Source organism: Monodelphis domestica, chromosome 1, assembly GCF_027887165.1.
Source record: "Monodelphis domestica isolate mMonDom1 chromosome 1, mMonDom1.pri, whole genome shotgun sequence".
NCBI classification, from domain to species: Eukaryota; Metazoa; Chordata; class Mammalia; order Didelphimorphia; family Didelphidae; genus Monodelphis; species Monodelphis domestica.
In genome coordinates, this window is record NC_077227.1 from 408,492,871 (window position 1) to 408,507,523 (window position 14,653).

A 14,653-nucleotide genomic window follows, 5' to 3' on the forward strand; every position below is an offset into this window, starting at 1 on the left:
CTTGCCCTGGGTCGTCAGGCAGGAGACCTGGGTTGAAGACCAAATAAATGGCCACTCATTTTCTGTGACCTTGGGAAAGTTCACTTCCCCTCTCTGAGATTTTAGTTTCTCCTTCTGTAAAATGAAAATATTAAAAACATGTCATTTCTATCACAGAGCTTGGATGAGGGTCTGGTAAGAGGCTAGATGGAAAAGCTCTTTCTGAGGATACCTCAGTGAAGCAGAAAGACCACTGGAAAGAAGAATGAGTCGTGGCATTTCTATTAACCCATTGTGGGACCGCAGGTATACTCTGCTTTACCACTCCGGGTGTCACTTTCTTCTACAAAAATGAGAAGCTTGGGTAATAATTTCAAGTCACATCTGAATAGTTTCTGAGACATTTTTTCCTATGTGCCCTGTGTGCAGTGCTCTGTGTATATATCATTGTCCCCCTTTTACAGATGAATAAACTGAGGCATGGAGAGGAGAGATGACTTGCCCAGAAACACAGCCTAACAATTATTAGGGATACATATACACACCCAGCTGTTGCATATATATCCCTAGCATCTCTATCTATCTATCTATCTATCTATCTATCTATCTATCTATCTATCTATCTATCTCCCTAACACTGCTTAACTGTGTTATATAGCTATATATGTTATAGATAGCTGTGTGTGTATATCCTGAGTCTCAAGTCCAGCATTCTTTTTAGTACCAACAAGAGGCTTCTGACTCTGAAATAGAAGTTTAAGCAACATAGATACACTCATATATATACGGTGAAGAGAGAGTCCAATGAACCTCAGAATGATTAAAGCTATCTGCCCACAGCAAATTAAAGGCAGGGCGGAAATTAGAACCATGGCCTCATGTAAAAGGAGAACATGATGCCCCAAGGGAGTCCTTTGGCCAACTTGTTTATAACCTTCTTTGCCTCTAGTGTTAACCATCTTCAGCTGGTATGAATTGAACATTTCTTTCTTAAAAAAAAAAAAACCAACCACTTTTTTATGCTACTTTTTCTTCTTCTATCAGTTATTTGCAGATATGCCCCACCACACAGCCACCAACAAGCAAATATAAAGAAGAAAAATGGTTAAGTAAAAGCAAATAAATCCAGAAATCATAGTTATGCAGCCTTCTGCATTATTTCATCTGTTACCATATCAAAGAAGTAGATTTCCTCATCTCTTTAGCTTTGTTTTAGGGTTCTTTCTTTTTATATTACTGTAATCTCTCTTAAAGTCTCAATTAAAATCCCACTTTCTACAGGAAGCCTTATCTAAACTCTCTTAATTCCAATACCTTCCCTTTGCTCTTTAATTCCTATTTATCCTGTATATAACTTATTTGGACACATTCATTCCCTCATTTTGTTCCCTAAATTCCCTTTAGATTATAAGCTCCTTGAGGGCAAGGACTATCTTTTGTCTCTTTTTGTACCTCTAGTGTGTTTATAGCAGTGCCTGGCATAGTAGATAATAAATATATAAATATATAATAAATAAATAAATATTTATTAATTGTTCTTTACTTTCTTTTTCTTGCTACATGGGTAATATGGAAATATGTTTTGCTTGACTTCATATGTATAATGTCTCAGTAGTGAGGGAAAAGATGAAAGGATGGAGAGAATTTGGAATTTAATTTTTTTAATGAATGTTAATAGGGGGCAGCTGGGTGGCTCAGTGGATTGAGAGTCAGGTCTAAAGACAGGTGGCCCTGAGTTCAAATTTGGCCTCAGATACTCCCTCATTGTGTGACCCTGAGCAAGTCACTTAATTTCCATTACCTAGCCCTTATTGCTCTTCTGCCTTAGAACCCTTACACAGTATTGATTCTAAGATGGAAGGTAAGGGTTTAAAAAAAGGAATGTTAATAAACAAAATCAATGCCTTAAAAAATAAATGTTTATTGTTTGATAGTTTATATATCTTGTTTTTCCTAGCTTTTATTATTTTATACAGTTCTCATGTTTCTCTGGTTTCCTCATACTGTTTCTTACAGTACAATAACATTCATTATACAACTGCATGTCTCTCTCAGCTGAATTTATTCATTTCCATCACCACTGAACTCCCTCCTTAACTTCTTAGTATGGCTGGAAAACTGGTATGGGTCCCAGGCTACCAGATGGATCATTCAATTTGTGAGCTATGGAAACTTGTCTCCTGATCAGATGGCTGATGTTGCAATGCAAACTAGCTTTAAACTTCCTCTACAAAGAGACCTCAAAAGCTTTTCCCTCAGTTAGGCTTGTTTCTCACTGCTCCTTGATCAGGCCTTGCACTTTAATCTTCTCTAGTGCCTCCCCCCCCTTTATTTAAATCATTTTCATCCTTCAAGGGTCAGTTCACATCTCTTTTCTCTGGGAGACCTTCCTTGACCACCAGAGTCCCCAAAGCTCTTGTTCTCTCATTTCCTATAACTCTTTAACTATTGGTACAGCCTACTGGACTCTGGGAATGTGAATTTTTTCATTTTTCATATATTTTTTATTTTAAAAATATGTTTCCATGATTCATTTTCTTTCCTTCCCTCCTCCCAGAGCCAACAAGAAATTCCACTGAGTTATACAAATATTATCACTTATATCTATTTCCATATTATTCATTTTGTAATAAAATAATCTTTTAAAACCCAAACCCTCAATCATATACCCATATAACCACATCACTGATGCTATGTTTTTCTTCTGTGTTTCTATTCCCACAGTTCTTTCTCTTGATGTGGATAGCATTCTTTCTCATAAGTCCCTTGGGATTGTCTTATAGTTGCAACATTTGATTGTTCTACAATGTTTCAGTTTCTGTATACAATGTTCTCCTGGTTCTGCTCATTTCACTCTATATCAGTTCCTGGAGGTTCCTTCAGTTCATGGGAATGTAAATTAAAACAACATTATAGCAACGACATGTTTCTATAGCATTTTAACGTCTGTGAAACACCTAGCAGATAAAGAAATCAAAACTATCATGCTTACACACATGAAAAAATGCTCTAAATTTCTTATAATCAGAGGGATGCAAATCAAAACAACTCTGAGGTATCACCTCACACCTAGCAGATTGGCTAACATAACAGCAAAGGAAAGTAATGAATGCTGGAGGGGATGTGGCAAAGTTGGAACATTAATGCATTGCTGGTGGAGTTGTGAATTGATCCAACCATTCTGGAGGGCAATTTGGAACTATGCCCAAAGGGCGATAAAAGACTGTCTGCCCTTTGATCCAGCCATAACATTGGAAAATGAGGGGATGCCCTTCGATTGGGGAATGGCTGAACAAATTATGGCATATATTGGTGATGGAATACTATTGTGCTGAAAGGAATAATGAACTGGAGGAATTCTATGTGAACTGGGGGAATCTCCAGGAACTAATACAGAGTGAAAGGAACAGAACCAGAAGAACATTGTACACAGAAAGGTAAAACATTGTGGAACAATCCACTGTAATGAAGTTTGCTACTAGTAATAAAGCAACAATCCAGGACACTCCTGAAGGTCTTATGGGAAAGAATGCTATTCACATTGAGAAGAAGAACTATGGGAGTAGAAATGCAAAAGAAGAACATATAACATCACTTATCACATGTATATATTGGCATGTGATTTGGGGTTTAGGCTTTAAAAAATCGCCCTATTGCAAAAATGAATAATATGGAAATAGGTATCAAGTGACAACATTTGTACAACCCAGTGGAATTGCTTGTTGGCTCTGAGAGGGGGAAGGGAAAGAAAATGAGTCCTTTAAACATGGAAGAATATATTTTTTAAGTTTGTGAAACACTTTCCTCAAAGCAGTCCCTTGTGGGAGGGCAGGTAAATATTATTATGCCCATTTTACAGATAAGGAAACTGAGGCTTCATACAAGGAGTGTGTCTAGAATCTAGGTCTTCTGACTCCAAGTCTTTCTGATCATTCCAAAACATCATTCCTCTACTGAGTATATATCACACACCCAGCCCTGTGCTAGGGGTTAGGGTGAACAGAGAAATGTCTAAGACATGGGCTCTTTCCTTGAAAAACTCACATTTTAGGTATAGCATATGATGGTCTAGCTTGGAACTTAAGAAAGAAAGACACAGAGACCGACCTCACCTAGTTACAATGTATTGATAATAAAGTGAGGCCCTGTGATGGTAGAATAGTAGATAAAACTATTCTGCTTGGAGTCAGAAAGACAAGTTCAAACCCTTCCTCAGACACTTATTATCTGGATGATCCCGGGCAAGTCACTCCCCATCTACCAACCTCAATTTTCTCATTTGAAAAATGAAGGAGTTGGATTTGATGACCTAGAATGTCCCTTCCAGGTCTTATCATGCTGAGGTCTTTTTTGTCCTGGATTCAAGCATCACAGCACACCAGGGTTCCATTTAGGAGCTATCCAGATGTACCAGATCTGCAGCCTGACCTGAGTGACCCCTGAATGTTGTGGCTTAGGCTGTTTTTTTTTTTTAATTCTTGGGAGAACAAGTTACCAAAGCCTTTTTGATCCACATGGATTTAAGGTAAACAGCCTGGGGGAACCGCTGAATATTTTCATCAAGAATAAATTAGAGAACTGCACATGGAGATTGGTAGAATTCTTTTGGTGATGGATGATTACACCTGTCGATTGAAGGGAAAGTCTGACCAAATTGCCTCCAGGAGGCAGAAGGTTAACAATCACATGAAGCTGTGCTCCATGGTCAAAAGCAGTATATATAGTCAGGGCTATGGAAACTCACAAGGGGGGAAGCTTTGGACCAGCAGGATCAGGGAAATCATTATGGTGGAGTAGAGACCAGAATTGGGCTGTGGAGATTGGAAGAATGTGGTTAGGCAGAAAGGAAGAAAAAGAGCCTTCTAGGATAGATATGAACAAACACCGACTGATTGGGAAACACTGTCTGCCCTAGAAAATAGGCAATCTAGCAGCACTCTCGTTAACCCCTAGCAGTACCCAAATCTTCACCATCTCCTAGAAAATAAAGAACAAATATCTCAGCTTGACATTAAAATTCCTCCCTAGGACAATTTGGAACTATACCTAAGGGCTATAAAACTGTGCATACACTTTGATCCAATAATACCACTAGGGGGTCTGTGTACCAGAGACAAAAAAGGGGTGGGGGGACCTATTTGTACAAAAATAATTATAGCAGCTCTTTTTGTGGTGGCAAAGAATTGGAAGTTATGAGGTGTCTATCAGGTGGGGGAATAGCTGAACAAAATGTGGCATATGATGGTTATGGAATACTACTGTGCTGTAAGGAATGATGAACAGGATGATTTCAGAAAGAGCTGGAAAGACCTTCATGAACTGATGCAGAGTGAAATAAGCAGAACCAGGAAAACATTGTACACAGTGAATTGTGATAGATTTTGCTATTAACAGCAGTACAATGATCCAGGACAATTCTGAGGGATTTATGAAAAAGAATCCTATCCACCTCCAGAGAAAGAACTGTGAGAGTCAGACTGCAAATGAAAGCATGTAATATTCACTTTAATTTATTTGGGCTTGGGTTTTATATGATTATTCTCTTATGAAAATGAACAATATGGAAATATGTTTTACAGGAAAATACATGTATAACCCAGATTGAACTGCTTGCCAGCTCTGGTGGGGGTGGGGGGAGGGGGAAGGGAGAAAGGGATATAATTTGAATGAATGTAACTTCAGAAAACTTATATGGAAAATTATTACATGTAATTGGTAAAATAAAATCTTTACCAAAAAAATCCTCTATAACCAGACTCCAAACTTCTCTCTGTGTTTCCCCTGTTGCTCCTCCCCTCAAGCACTCTCCATCCTATCCAGATTAGTGTCCTCTCTGAACTGCACACACAATATTGCCATCATTATTACATCACTCCTCTTCTACTCTATGGTCTACCCAAAACACCTTTCAGAGACACTGAAGTGTTTTGCCATTTTCTTCTCTAGCTTATTTTAAAATGAGGAAAATAGGGAAAACAGGGTTAAGTGATTTGCCCAGGGTCACATAGCTGGGAAGTGTCTGAGGCTGGATTTAAACTCAGGTCTTCCTGATTCCAGGTCTGGCTCTCTATCTATTGTACCATCTAGCCAGTGAAGTATTATAATAGGATTGAAGGGGTTTTAGGGAAGAAACATAGAAGCATTTTGATTTTATTTAACAAGGAAGGGGAAGGTAAAAAGGGAAAGAAGGGAAGGGGAGAGATCTTACTTATTTTACCCTCTAAATTATAAGCTAACTGACTAAAACGATCTTATTTTTAAGTACATTAAAGGCAAAGTCTTCAGGGATTGGTAATCTTACAACAGTCTTTTGGTGGGCAAAGTTCAAAAATGCCAAGAGAAATATCCAAAAGTGGTCTGTTCTATAGGTCCAGCAGAAGAATGAAGATCCGTTCTTTTCCACAGCCAAAGATATTCCCAGGCTTGTAATTTGAATGATGGTTTCTCAAGCTGCTCCAGGAAAATACTCTTCCTCCTCCATCCAGGTCCAAAGAGATTGCCAGTTGCTTAACTGTTTCTCTGGGATTCTATTCCACCAGCTCCAGGGAAAATTCTAATCCCATGTCCTGTCAATCACTCTTATACCCTAAGTTGTATTTCCTATTGTAACACCAGCCAGAACCAAAACTGAGTTGGAAGAATGGGTTAGATTGCATTTGGGAAGCTGCGTTACTACTTTCAACAATTCCAAGCTGATTGCTGCTACAAGACCCATCTCTTTAATACTAACGTTCCATTTGTGACACTGTATTGCTGTGCATTATGGAACTTTATTACCTCAGAAGGATTAAAAGTGTGGCACTCCCCTCACCCCAGGACAATAGAAAGATGGTGGGTGAGTCCAAGGAGTACAGCACATACTATCAATGATAACATATAGAAGTGACATAAAATACATCAGCAAAGATATATATATGTATATATACATATGCATATATATATATATATAAAACCTAAGAAAGAAAATGGGTCAGTCTTGTCCCCTGCCTCGAACCCTGGAAAACGTTCCTGCTCTGATATCAGAGGGCTAATGTTTGAATCCCACCTCATACTACCTGTGTGACCTCACTTAAACTGCCTAGGCCTCATTTTCCTAATGTATAAAATGGGAAAGTTGGATTTGGTGGACCCTGAGATCTCTTCTGGTTCTATATCTGTAAATTTATTAGTCTATGATCTATGAGCCTGTGAATTATGACCCTATGTAGTGACAGTGAGAGATGAGAGGAGAGCACAGAGACCCTGATACCCACAAAATATTAACAGGTCTAGAGAAAGGGCTCCAGTGTGCTGCGGAAATCTTCTTATGGGACATTTCTATATGGGCACATAAAAGACTCTGAAAGGATGAGAAGGTCTGAGTGGATCTCATTTGTACTAGTGGAATGATTTTCAACACCAGTGAGATCATGGATCCATCAAAGATGAAGTTGTTCATCCTTTGTTTCAAAGGACTGATGATAACATGGAGTGACATCTTAACTTGTGAGTGAATTGGATTTAAATGAGGCAGAATTGCCCCAAATCTTTAGCCTCATTCTCTCTTCTAGAGTCATCAAAGTCTAGTGGCAAGACAAAAGTTAGGATGGCAGGTGATGGCCAAGGATGCAGTGGATAACCTTGATGGCTTTGATGTTCGACCAAGCTCTAAGGATTCTACAGTACTTCTTTCATGTTCATGGTGCCATTGGGGAATAAATCATTCTCATCTGCCCATTCTTCTGAGGATTCTTCTGAGGATTCTTTTTAGCTGGGTAGAGTCAGGATAAATTTGATGGAAGAAGTGACATTTGAGCTCAGTCTTGAAGGACATGGAACAGAGGTTCTTAATTACTTTTATGGGCAGCTAGGTGGTGTAGTGGACAGAACACTAGGTCTGGAGTCAGGAAGACCCTGAGATCAAATCTGACCTTGGACTTCATGAACTGTAAAGTAGGGATAATAGCACCTACCTCCCAGAGTTGTTAGAATCAAATGAAATAATCATTGTAAAGTGGGTAACATAATGCCTTGAATATAGTAAATGTTAAATATAGTTAAATGTTAAATAGTATTTATATCATGGACCCCATGGACCTCTCTCTGGATAATATTTTTAAATTAATAAAATTATGAATTATGAATAATGAAAAATATACAGAAAACAAATTCTATTGGAAAAGTTATCAAAATAAATTATCAAAATAAAATTTAAAAACCAAGTTTATAAACCTTAGATTAAGAACACTTGAGGATATCAAAAAGTGAAGATGGGAGATCATAGGAGCTTCACTGTCCTTTGTTTTCATTCAATTAGTCTGTCTTAAATGTGAGGTATGAGGCTGGTGGGATGGGAGGGAGGAGGGTAAGGCAATGAAGGGGGAAGTGTAGACAGAGAAAGTGACATGATGTGAAGTTGTTTTTCTCTCCCAGCTGCATGGACACCTCCAGCTGGTGGCCCGTTTCCCTTGGGGCTGGCAAGTGGTAAGGAGGGGAACCAGGAACATGGTTCGGTTACACAACCTATAGATTGCTCCCTTCAGAAAAGAGGAAGTGCCTGCTGGACTTCCCCATGGGCTGGGTCTGTCATGTTCAGCACTCTTGGGGGAGGGGGCCCCCCAGTTGCTCTGGGGATAGGAAGAAGAGAGGGTGCCAGGGTGTGCTCTGGGCCCAGAGGGCACTGGGGAGGGCCTCTGGGACTTACCCAGCTGAATTACGGTCAGAGATGAGCTAGTGTGAGTGATGAAGAAACTGATTCCTACCACAAAATGTGGGTGGGTGTGAGGAGAGTCAAAGATACTTTTGGCCTATTTCTGGGACAATCATCATCATCATTATGATAACATCAGCTTTCACTAAATATCTTCTCTTATGCCTCCTTGTGGCACAAGGTGGACTATTCCATAGAGTCCAAACTCCAATTAAATCCTACCAAACTACAAAGATTTCAGGTTCAGTAATGCTTCGGTGCTTGTTGTCTAAGGACCAGCCCAAGCTCATAGGATCATTGATTTGGAGCTGGAAGGAAACTTGGAGATCATCTGGTCCAATCCCCTCATTGGGGAAACTGAGACCATGAGAAGTCTGGTGGTTTACCCAAAGTCCTACAGGTGATAAGTAAGGGAGACAGCATATAAAGACAGGCCCTTTGACTCCAAATCCATCATGGTTTGCTCTATACATGCTGCTTCCAATCATTTCAGAAAACCTAATTATGAAATTGATGGGGAATTTTTTGGACACAGTAAGAATAAATAATAATAATAATTAAAAAAGAATTTTTTTATGATATATGAAATAACATAGATGCTATCTATACGTTTGTTGTTGTTCAGCTGTTCAGTCATTGTGTTCTACTCTCCAGGACTCCTTTTTGGAGTTTTCCTGCCAAAGATATTGGAGTGGTTTGTCATTTCCTTCTCCAGCCCATGATGAGGAAACTGAGGCAAACGGCTTTAAGTAACTTGCAGAGGGTCACAAAGTAAGTAAATTCTCCATATCTGAGCACCAGTTTTCCTGATTCCAGCCCCAGAGCTCTATTCACTCCCCTATCTACGTATATGAGATGATATAAATTAAATCCTTTGCAAAATCCAAAGCACTCTGTAAATGTCAGTAGTTATCATGATTATTATTTTGAAGGCTTGAACTCTATGTTGGTGAAAAGAGGTCAACAAAATCACATCTACATCAAGGGCCTAGGTAAAAAGAATAAGACACCATGTTTCTGCATCATTTTACTGTTTATAAGTCCTTTCTTCTTAGTTCCTCCATAAGGTTAATAGTATTATGATCTTTATTTTACAGATGAGGAAACTGAACTCCAGAGAGGTTAAAGGACTTGCCCTAGGTCACACAGCAAATGGCAAATCCAGGTCTTGACCCCAGGGTAGAATTCCTTCCGTAAACCAGGAACTTAGAAAAGGAAATAAATACCCCTCCTTTTTCTTTGCCCTCTTCTTGACCAGATATTCTCCATCCTTGCAAGTCCAGTTCAAAGTCAGTCCCCTCCGTGAAGCGTTCTTTGACAACTAGATGCTACAGAGATTTCTTCCTCCACTGCACAAATTGTCTCTGCCTCTTAAAGGATTGTTGTTGGTTGGTAATCAGTCATTTTCAGTCATGTCCCACTCTTGGTGACTCCATTAGGAGTTTTATTGACAAAGATATTGGACTGCTTTGCCATTTCCTTCTCTAGCTCGTTTTACAGTCAAGAGAAGTGAGGCAAAAAGGGTAAATTGACTTGTCCAGAGTCACACAGCTAATAAATGTCTGAGGCCAGATTTGAACTCACAAAGATGAGTCATCCTAATTTCAAGTTCAGTGCTCTGTCCACTGTGTCACCCAACTGTCCCTCTGTATCCTCTTCTAGGACACAGATCATAAATCGCCTGAAATTATTTAATTGCTGTATCCTTTGTCCTCAAGTAGATATTGACTTCCCCAAAGGCAGACCTGGACCTTCCCCTCCTGCCCCAGTTCCTCCCTTAGTGTAGGTAAGTATTAGGGTTGAGAACATGGTAGATGAGCAATAAAGACGCCAATAAATAAATGGTAATCTGGAGAAGGAGAGAGAACACTGAACTCTGGCTCTGCTATTACTAGCTCTGTGATCTTGGGAAAATCACGTTCTCTTTCTAGCCCTTAATTTCTTCTGTTGTTAAATGAAGGAATTGGTTTCTAAGCTAAGGTCTATGAATGAGCTAATAGAAGTTCCTTTTCTTTTCTTTTTTAAACTCTTACTTTCTGTCTTAGAATTGATAGTAAGCTTCCATTCAAGGCAGAAGAAAAGGAAGAGCTAGGCATTTGGAGTTACGTGACTTTCCCAGGGTCATACAGCTAGGATGTGTCTGAGATTAGATTTGAACCCAGGATCTCATGTCTAAAGTCTATCCAATGAGCCACCCATCTACTTGCCCTGAGCGAATACAATTTCTACTCAATCCCTCTAATTACTGGTCCCTGATGCCCCACAAGCTCCTTACCCCTAGGCAGGGGCAGCTTAGTAGAAGCAAGTCAAATAACATTTATTAATATATGCCAAGGACTCTGCTATTATCTCACACAAGACTCTATTTGTTGAGAGTTTAGGATGTTGCTTGGATTACAGTAGGCAATTAATAAATGCTAGTCCCCTCCCTCCCTTCTCCCTTGCAGGTCCTGTGAGCTCCAGGAAGATCTCTTTTATCTCCCCTTATTACCTGTTTGTTAGTGTCTGGGATTGCTTCAACAGAGGAAAAAGTCTCTTATCTCAACCAGAAACAAGAATGAGACTGTAGGTGCTGGGACTCTCTTGCCCAGGGGGCTTGCCTTCTGGCCTGGGTTCTCTCTACCCATTCATAGAATCTTAGTCTCCTAATTGGAAAGGACCTAGGAGGGCATCTTAATCCATCCCATCTCGGAGCAGAAATCTCCTTTAAGAGATTTAGAACACTTTTTCATGTGTTTATTAATAGTTTTGATTTCTTTATCTGAGAATTGTCTATTCATGTCCCTTGCCCATTTATCAATTAGGGAATGGCTTGATTTTTTTGTACAATTGACTTAGCTCCTTATAAATTTGAGTGATTAGACATTTGTCAGAGGTTTTAGTTGTAAAGATTTTTTTTGTTGCTTTCCTTCTAATTTTGGTTGTATTGGCTTTGTTTGTACAAAAACTTAATTTAATGTAATCAAAATTATTCATTTTACATTTTGTGATATTCTCTATTTCTAGCTTGGTCTTAAATTCTTTTCTTTCCCAAAGATCTGACATGTATACTATTCTTTGTTCACCTAATTTACTTATAGTTTCCTTCTTTATGTTCAGGTCATTCACTCATTCTGAGTTTATCTTAGTGTAGGGTGTAAGATATTGATCCAAACCCAATGTCTCCCATACTGTCTTCCAGTTTTCCCAGCAGTTTTTGTCAAATAGTGGATTTTTGTCCCAAAGGCTGAGATCTTTGTGTTTATCATATATTGCCTTGCTGAGGTAACTTACCCAAGTCTATTCCACTGATCCTCCTTTCTGTCTCTTAGCCAGTACCATATTGTTCTGATAACCACTGCTTTATAGTATAGTTTGAGATCTGGTTCTTGTAGGCCACCTTCCTTCACATTTTTTTCATTATTTCCCTGGATATTCTTGATCTTTTGTTTTTCCAAATGAACTTTGTTATGGTTTTTTCTAATTCAGTAAAAAAGTTTCTTGGTAGTTTAATGGGCATGGTACTGAATAAGTAAATTAACGTGGGTAGGATTGTCAATTTTATTATGTTAGCTCATCCTACCCATGAGCAATTAATGTTTTTCCAGTTATTTAGATCTAGTTTTAATTGTGTGAAGAGTGTTCTGTAGTTGTGTTCATAGAGTTCCTGTGTTTGTCTTGGCAGATAGGATCCTAAGTATTTTATAATGTCTAGGATGATTTTAAAGGGAGTTTCTCTTTCTACCTCTTGCTACGGGGATGTGTTGGAAATATATAGAAATTCTGATGCTTTATGTGGGTTTATTTTGTATCCTGCAACTTTGCTAAAGTTGTTAGGAATCTCCTTTATAACGAGTGTTCGTTTAACCTGTGCTTGAATTCCTCCCAGCCTTATAGCCATACCTGATATACCTCAGTACAATTTCTCTCTTGAATAGATCTCATTGTTAGAAGGTTTTTTCCTTTATCTTGAGTTGAACTCAGCCTCTCAAAGGCATCTGGGTGGTTCAATGCAATGAGAGGCAGGCCTAGAGATGGGTAGTCCTGGGTTTAAATCTGACTTCTGATACTTTGCCTAGCCCTTACCACTCTTCTGCCTTGGAATCAATACACAGTATTGATTTTAAGATGGAAGGTAAGAGTTTAAATAAAAGAGAAAAAGAAATCTGTCTCTCTGCAGCTTCCATGCCCTGGATCTAGTTTTGTCCTTTGGGCCCAAGCAGAACGAGTCTCATCCTTCTTCTGTACAATGGCCTTTCAGACTGGAGTTCACTTTGAGTTTCCAGCCTTTCTGGATCGCAGGTTTGATAGGCTGGAGTGAGGGAGGGTAAGGAAGAAAGCAGAGAGCACTGAGGACAGGGAGGGGCAGAGAGTCTTGGAGCCTCTGAATTGAGAATAAACTTCACCAACTTCACAGTCTTGCTGCAGGCTGACTCAGTCCTATGCCCTGGCCCAGGGGAAGTTCCCTGCTGGTGGCTTCCCTGTCCAGTCTGGGAACCAGCTAACCCTACCAGCAGCTCCAGGGGAGATGTGGAGGGAAGTGACTGCCGCCTGGCTGAGTCAGCTGTGGGGAATGAAGTGGGGAAGTCCTGACCCCTCTGTGGCCAGTGGGTCCTCCTTTCCCGGGGAGAAGAAATTTCAGTGGTCTTTTTTTTTTTAAAGTAAAAGGGAAGTTTGGGGGTGGGGTGAGAACTTCCTCAAAGATCAAGGAAGTTACCCCATCCCTGAGGTAACATGACAGAGAGAACAGCCCTTTCAGCTGGTTAGGAGAGCAGACCCTGAACTGACACTGCTGGGCTTCTCTGACTGTTTCTAGAGTCCTTTAAGATTTACAAAACACTTTCCTCAGGTTGGCAATGCAAGTTACCTTTAGGAGAAACTGAAACTCATTGAGGTTAAATTTCGCCCAGGGTCACGAAACAGAAAGTACTGGTGTGGATTTTAACCCAGGCCTCCTGGCTCTAACCCCAGAGCTCTTCTTGTCACACATAACAACATTGTCTCTGAGAAAACACTCAGGGAAATGTTCCCTCTGAAAGTTACCCCAATACTCTCCCCCTTTCCACCACTCATGGGTCTGACCCACTGCTGACTGTCACGAAAGCGTTGATCTGCTCCAGTTGTGACCTGAGCCAATTTTCCCTTTTTAAGTAGCCTGATGACCCCCTACCACCTCCCAGATTCACCATATTGATACCAAGCTTAGTATGGACACAGGATTGGCTTTTTCACCCTAATGTAGCTTTGAACTGTGGAAAAACTTGGAATAAAATCCAGGTCTCCTAAGCTCTGGTCCAGAATTCTTCCCATTGATCTCTCTGGGCCTCGGTTTCCTCCTTTGTAAACTAAAAGGGTTGGATTAGATCATTTTGAAGATCCTTCCCAGACCCATCAGTCCATATTCCATGATTGCTGCTGAAATTTACCTTGGGATACAAAATGAAAACTGTGTGTAAACATTCTTTTTTTTTTAATAATTAAGTTTATTTAATTAATTAATTTAGAATATTTTTCCTGTAAACATTCTTGAAGAGATTCTGAGTGAAAAGGCTTTTGGTTTTTATTAATACCAGGTTAGTCCCCATCCTCTATTGATTACTTCCTTTAGTGTCCCTTCTTGTTGCCCCAAAGAGAGACCCTGAACACCAAGATTAAATGATCTGACAGGTCACTGAAAGTTGGGAGGCATCAGGCTCTGAGATGCATTTGCTAAACTCAGTCTCACTACCTGAAGACTGGCCACCAGAGGGGTGGTTCTTTGGGCCACAGCATCTCCTGAACCCACATCCAAAGGTCTGAAAGAATTGGGGTTTATATCAGGGGAAAAGACACCCCCATTGATGAAATCCTGGATCCTTTGAATCCTGTAGGATTATCCATAGTACATCTTCCCATTGGAAATTGGTGAGGATTTGAAGAGGGTTGTCTAAGGCCCTATTTATAGTCTGGCCCTGCCCACGGAGTATTTTATGGATACTTCCTCTAGCCTTGACAGCTAGGGAAGAT